The sequence below is a fragment of the Panthera tigris genome, chromosome B2, assembly GCF_018350195.1.
Source record: "Panthera tigris isolate Pti1 chromosome B2, P.tigris_Pti1_mat1.1, whole genome shotgun sequence".
Taxonomy (NCBI): domain Eukaryota; kingdom Metazoa; phylum Chordata; class Mammalia; order Carnivora; family Felidae; genus Panthera; species Panthera tigris.
The window spans coordinates 44,640,194-44,647,041 of record NC_056664.1 but is presented as its reverse complement, the minus strand read 5'-3'; the positions used below and the strand labels follow the sequence as shown (position 1 = coordinate 44,647,041).

Sequence of the window (6,848 nt, the reverse complement as noted above, 5' to 3'; positions counted from 1 at the left end):
CCACAGGGTGCCAGTTTGGGAATTGCGGTCTAGACATTTATTCCTCTCACCCTTGGAGATTCATTTAAGTGACTTTTCTATGGGCTACTATAACGTAGTGTGCTCAGCCCCTATCATGATGTATTTTAACTGATCGTTGCTGGTCTAGTCTTTCGACTAAGCTACAAGATCCTTGAAGGCAGTATATATAGATTTTGAGGTCCCCATGGCCTAGCAGTCTTGTAGCTAGTCAATATTTAATAAGATAGCTGAATGAATGAATGAATGAATGAATGAATTCCACCACAAGCAGGATCCCTGCCAAGCATCTGAACAAAGTAACTCAGGGTCTCAGGGGTTACCTGATTCAGATCACTCCTTCTTTCTACTCCCTTCTGGCCAAGTGCCCTAGTCCAATCCTCAAGGCAACTGAACCTCTGTACCCTACAGTGATTTTATGAACAGGTGGCCTCTTCTAACATGCAAATCTTGGCCACTAGATGTCTCCCTTTGCTTAAAGGACATTCCGAAACCCTGGGGTCAACTGGCAGTTTGCTAAACAGAAACCATACTTCCGCAAAAAATAGAATGTCTTCATCTCAGGCCGCCTCTTCAGATGTTTGTCCTCATGAGGAAGTTGAGTACAGCCACAATGACAAAGAAAAAATGCCCAGGGACAGAATCGGATTTATTTTGTTCTGGGAGAGCTTCTCACCCACAGGATCTCTCCCTTGGGAGATGGAGTGACAGTCTGTTGGGTTTTAGCCTCTAATCCAGCAGACTCCTGACTGTCTTTTGGGAGCCTTGTTTGTGTTACTTTTGTCTGGCGCTATAGGCCAGTGGAGAAATGCACGTTCCTGTTAAAGGTCTGGTGTTCTAGAACCTGCATGGTCAAAGCAGGATTCTTGTAAACTGCATCAGATTGAGCATTTCCACTGAGGCTGCCCCGACCCGCGGATGGATTTTTCCACATCACGTTGAGCGTAAGTGGATGGGCTCTGTTGCCTGTGACTGCACTGTCCCTGCCACACCGGGAGGGTCCCTTGAGTCTAGAGAGAAGGCTGCTTGATGTTGTGTAATTCTCATTTTAAAGACAGGCAGAGGGAAAAAAAAGCAAAGTTCATGATTTTCGTAGTCAGTGTTACCTCTGGCATTCAAACCCTGTAAGCTCTGAACTGATGACAGGCAATGGGGGAATTCTGCTTGGCCTTGCTAAGTTTGTCCAGGGCTTTGAATTTAGGGACATGTGAAGCGTACTCGCTGAATTAAATGGAAACGTGGATTCTCTCCGGGGGCTTTGGTGGCCCTTCATTTTACTATGAAAGGTTTAGCTGATAAGAATGCTATGTCTCATTAGTGCCTAAGACCATAATGTTGCCTTGGTCTTTTCTTTGGTTATTTTGGAAAGGTTGGACACTTCTGTTTGTATTTTTCACCTGCCTTTTCTCACAGGGTGCCTTGGTGGCTCAGTCGGTTAAGCTCTCAACTCTTGATCTCTGCTGAGGTCATGATCTCATGTTGCGTGAATTCGAGCCCCGTATCAGGCTCCACACTGACAGTGCATTGCCTGCTTGGGGTTTTCTCTCCCATTCTTTGTCTGCCCCTCCCCCATGCACTCTGTGTCTCTCAAAATGAATAACTAAGCTTAAAAAATTCACAACAACAAAAAAGAGGAACACAGACTTTGAAGGCAGGCCCATCATTTACTTACCTGCTCTGTCCCTCCATTTCCTCACCCATAAAAGGGGAATGATGGTGGGAACTGCCTCGAGGGTTGCTGGGAGTATAAAAGCACTTGGAAACTGCTCAGAACACTACTTGGAACATAGTAAGTGCTTAGTAAATGGGGGCTGTTACTACGTGCTTGACTGTTGATCTCTTCTCTGATTTTCTGCCCAGGCCAGTGTTCATGTGTATAGATTGCTACACTTGTCTGTGATATGGATGGGAAAAGATTTCCTACAGTTTTGTGAGCTCTCCGTTTGTTTATTTGAGTATACCTTATATTCAGGCTAAGAAGCATTACAATGATTAAATACCACCCCCAAACAGTTTCTCATAAGCCCCTTTGACTAAGCTTTATCCTCAAATAATTTAATAATTCCCATCTCTCTTTATTTTTTAAGCCCTGGTGTTGAGTGTTAAAAGACTGTATCAGTTTTGATAAAATCTTTGTTAGTTAGGAAAACCTTCTCACTATAATGTACATTTTACACTCAACTCTTCTCTTTACTGTTCCTTTCAGGTTTGTGTTTTTTTTTTTTTTTAATTATACTTGAAATATTTCTTATTGCATTTAATCATTTCACAGTGTGGAATAAAGCCACCCGAAACAGCTCAGGGACTATCACACCCTCGAGTCAGCATATCATTCAAGGCGACCAACTGTGTTTACAGCCCCTGGATTAGAGCTTCTCTAAGACCAAGGGCAGAGACCTCCTAGCACCTCTGAAGGATAAACACTGCCCTCCAGGATCCTCTCCAGCTCACCTGCTGACCACATTCAGATAGTGCCTCACACCTGGTGATAAGGTGTGATAAGATTTAGAAAACTAGTTCCAATAACGAGATTCTGTTCGCTTCGTCCTTTCTCCGGGGCCTCAGGGTTGTTGCTATTTATTGCTGTGACTCTACTCTTTTACCGGGAAAGCAAGCCATCAGACTGCCCAGGAAACCAACGCAAACAGAGAGATGATTTGACAGGGTTCAAAGTGCTTCCTCGGCCCCCTGGTCTTCCTCCTTGTTCTCTTGGGCATCTATCTATAGGATGCCGGGGCTGGGGGCTGGTTTAGTCAAGGAAGTTCTGTGGTCCAGATGAGCAGACGATGTAAAATATACCAGAGGGACCAAAACACATTTGTTTAGCTGCCTTTGGATGCTCAGGTGGACACCTTGTACCTGCTTCACAGGGGAGTGTGTGCGATTTTGCAGCCAAAGGAGAGTTGCCGTTGTACCGGAGGAGCAAGCCTCCCTCAACTCTGCCTTCCCAGAAGACCAGCTCTCCTTGGGCTCAGAAGAATGATATGTCACCATGCTCCACACTGTGCAAAAACCCGTGTTACTCTCTTTTGCTTTCTGTCCTCCGGAGGGACTCCGGAGCCCTATAACCTAACCAGGAAGTATCGAATTCAGCCTCGCATGTGTTAGTAGATGGTTAGGAGGAAACTAGGAGGGTTGAGTAAGTGGCTTACTGGTGAGTCACCCATCAGTAATTCAAAAGCACACCCTATTTGTGAAACAACCTAAATATTGGGCATACTATGATCTCCTTCCATTAAATGCGGAATTAACAATTAAATATATTCATTTGTTTGGATTCAGATTTTCTCCAAAACCAATCTACTCAAGGAATTATTGATGTCTATTGGGTGCCTAATTTTCTACTATCTGCTAAAGTGTTTTCGGTCTAAGAAGAAACTATAGGGATCCCTTTGGTTCCAAGGGCCACATGCCAGCCCCTAGGAAGTTGCTGGGCTTTGCAACATGATGAGCTGGAGGTCACTAACAGACCTTCTATCTGAGCTTCAAGCCCTCCCCCATTAAGCTCCAGAGTGATTGGCCATTTTGTCTGTCTTACTCCTTCGCCTGACCCCCTTCCAATTCCACGGCCACTTTCCTCCCTAAGTAGTTAATAGACTATTAGTACCATTTTATAAACACATTCCCACTACGGTGTCAGTGACTTCTGTGCTCCTACATGCACTTGCATTTTAACACAGACAATAGGAAACAAATAGCACTGAACTGAAAAGATGGCATTTAATCCTAGAACTTCAGACATCAGATCAACTGAGTGAGGACCTTCTGGAAGCCCTCGACCTTCTGTACTGAAAGGAAATTTGGTCTCCATTTGCAATTGGTGGATCTGGAAAATGCGCAAAACCCTGCAGAAAGGGCACAGCAGAGAGTGGCATTGACTTGATTAGATTATGAGATCAGCTCTATTTTGCCCAGGCTGGTGGCCGACAAAGGAGGGATGGCTGATGCCTTTGAACAGTTAGGGGTTGTCAAGTTGTCTTTGTTCTCTTGATAACTTCTCCACTGGACCAGACTTAGACCTGATCATGAAAAATTATGCTATAGACCAAGTGGCTCAATTGGTATTGGAAACAAGAAGGTCACATTGTGTTTAGGCCTTCTTGACACCGAAGGTCTTCAGCATGAAATTATGAGCTCTAATTTTATTCGGAGAATTGTTCACTCTAAAAGAGATATTTCTATTAGAATCCAGTGCTCTGAAGACCATTTTCTCCTTCTGAAGAAGATGAATGTTTTCTCTTCTGTGATGAGAACAATGTACCTGATTGACTTCCCCTTTTCTTGAATGCTAGGAAGCTCTTCTCCTAAAGTTAAGCTTCAAATTTATAAAATAGTGTAGATACCTCATAGGTTTCTATTTGCATTCTTTTTCTTCATTGACACTCTACTTTATAGCTTCCCTTTCTATCATTTGTGTAGTGTACATAGAACTTTTATAGTTCACGTTTCCTTATTTCTAGTCCAGTATAATGTTTTTAAATGCATTGACAGGGTGAGCCACCTCAAGTCATTTGCAGAATATAAGGGTGTTAGGGGCACCTGGGTGTCTCAGTCAGTTAAACATCTGACACGCGATTTCAGCTCAGGTTATGATCTTGCAGTTTGTGAGTTCGAGCCCCACCTCAGACTCTGTGCTGAGAGTGCTGAACCTGCTAGGGATTTTCTCTCTCTCCCTCTCTCTCTGCCCCTCCCCTGCTTGTGCTGTCTTTCTCTCAAAAATTAATAAAGAAACACTTAAAAAAAATACATGTGTGTGTGTGTGTGTGTGTGTGTACGTGTGTATGGTAATTTTCAAATCAGATGGGTCATTAGAAAGCAAAGAAGCATTTATTAAAAAGTTAAAATGATTCTGTTCTAGGTTTTCTAAGGCCAAAGAGCATTCCACCCTCAGCATGTACGCTGTTGTTCTCTTTTGCCAGCCCCCATTCCATATTATCCCACGGGTAAGTCTGAGGTTCCTTTGTCTGGGAAAGAAGTCAGAAAAGGAAAAATAATATTGACCCCTATCTTCACTCCACTGGAATTGCCCACCTCCCCCGCCATTGGAATTATACATGAAGGGCCGCATTCCTTCCGCTTTATGGGGTATGACCCGCGGGTGTCCTGAGGCTGGACATGAAAGCTCGACAGAGTGGCATTTGATAGCAAACTGATCTAGGACAGAAGTGTTCCGCGTTCCCCTAGAGCATTTTTTTCCCCCCACTTTCCTTTTGTGGTTTCAGAAATCTGTCTGCTGCAAGAATCGTTAGGTCTTGGGCTCAGATCTCCTTCCTCTTACCAGGCCTGGTATTGACTCCAAGTGGGAGGGAGAGGCAGCATAAAAGTATTTCTCTTTTCCTTCTTGAAGGGGGTGTGTCCTGGGCTTGTCTGCCTACAAGGGCAGCAACATGCACCAGGAGTCGCTTATGAATCAGTGGACCTGCATGAATGCCAGTGAGCTGCTGGTCAGGTATTAGCGATGTCTTTCCAAACAGCATTAAGAAGTGATTGAGCCACAGGTACACTGGAGGAGGGGCTCCCTAAGGCTGTGATGTGAAGAGAGGAATCACCAGGTAAGCCCAATAGCTGAGATTTGATTCCTTAGACTGTGTATTGCTATCACCCAGTACTGCCTGTTGAGTTGAGATCCCTTTCCCCCGGGGAAAACTCTGATTTCAACATCCCATTTCCCAAAGAAGGCTAAATAAAGGAACAAAGGATGGAAAAAGCAACAAGCAGAGACGAGCAGAGAGTTCATCCTCTTGGTGACTATATACATTGAGGGGATTTGCTGATTCGCAGACTCCAGGTTTGCTGACTCAAAGCACACACGTCTCCCTATCGATTATAACACAGAATAAGGGGTACCCTCTTCTTCGGGTGTGCCTGGGAGGTAGATTGGCTGGAATAAAGAAGGTGCCACCAAGGAAACTTACAAATATCAGTCTCACGACTTCCACTGGTTAGTAATATATTAGCTTTAGCAATCTCTTAAAATACAAATATGCTCGAGAAGATTAAATTTATTTTCACTTTAGAATGAATTCATATAAGCTTTGCATGAACCAGTATAAATCTGGAAAGTACTTTGCAATTTAGCTCCTTCCCTGAACTGAGAAAAAATCCAAACATTGACCCTTACAATCATTTCCCTGCTCCTTCCCACTAATATATACAAAGCGATAACTCTCTATTTTCTGACTGATGGGCCTTGAAAATTGGTAATTTTTCTTTTCCTTTTCCTTTTTTTGAAATGAAAAATTCATTTATGTGAGCCTGATATCCTAGATATGGGAAGTCACTGGAGAAAGTACAGCAAGAAGATCAAGGTGGAAGAGATATAGATAAACGATACCTGTGGCTTTTCCGTGACGACACCTGTTAAACTAATCTTGATAATAACACACATTGGTGCGAAATTACAGATAGGAAAGAAATAATAAAAATAGATAAGCATATATTCTATAATTTATTAGAATATTTGCACAGCCTTTTGTTTATTTTTTCTTTTTCTGTAACAGACCACTGCTACTTATACAACCATAATCAAAATTAAGAGCAATCTTACAAAATGGCTACACTTAGTAATACTAGCAAGGGTTATAACCTTGAGCACATTGTTTAAGCTTTTCGTGCTCTGATTACTAAATTTGCTGAATGGTGGCAATAAGCATTAGGACTTAAAATCAGAGCACGTGCATGTTGAGATTTACCAGGTTGACTTGCAAACACTTCTGTTTTGTACACAGCCACAAACTGATGGGAACTGTTGTTGACATGCCTCACCGGTGTACACGCCCTGTCCCTCTAAAATGGCAGTCAATTTCTATAATTTTTTTAAAGTTTATTTT

General features: G+C 42.9%; 1 protein-coding gene across 4 annotated transcripts in view; it reads left to right on the top strand.

The window, feature by feature from the left end:
- Positions 1 to 670: 670 nt before the first annotated feature.
- ADGRF1 (adhesion G protein-coupled receptor F1) overlaps positions 671 to 6,848 on the top strand; it is a 45,921-nt gene continuing 39,743 nt past the window's right edge. For 3 of the 4 annotated variants that reach the window (XM_042986519.1, XM_042986518.1, XM_042986520.1), the window contains exon 1: positions 671 to 962. The gene's annotated coding sequence lies outside the window, so the exon portion shown is untranslated. Of the gene's footprint in view, positions 963 to 4,847; positions 5,571 to 6,848 lie in introns of those variants that run through there. The other variant, XM_007085095.3, reaches the window with a different exon arrangement.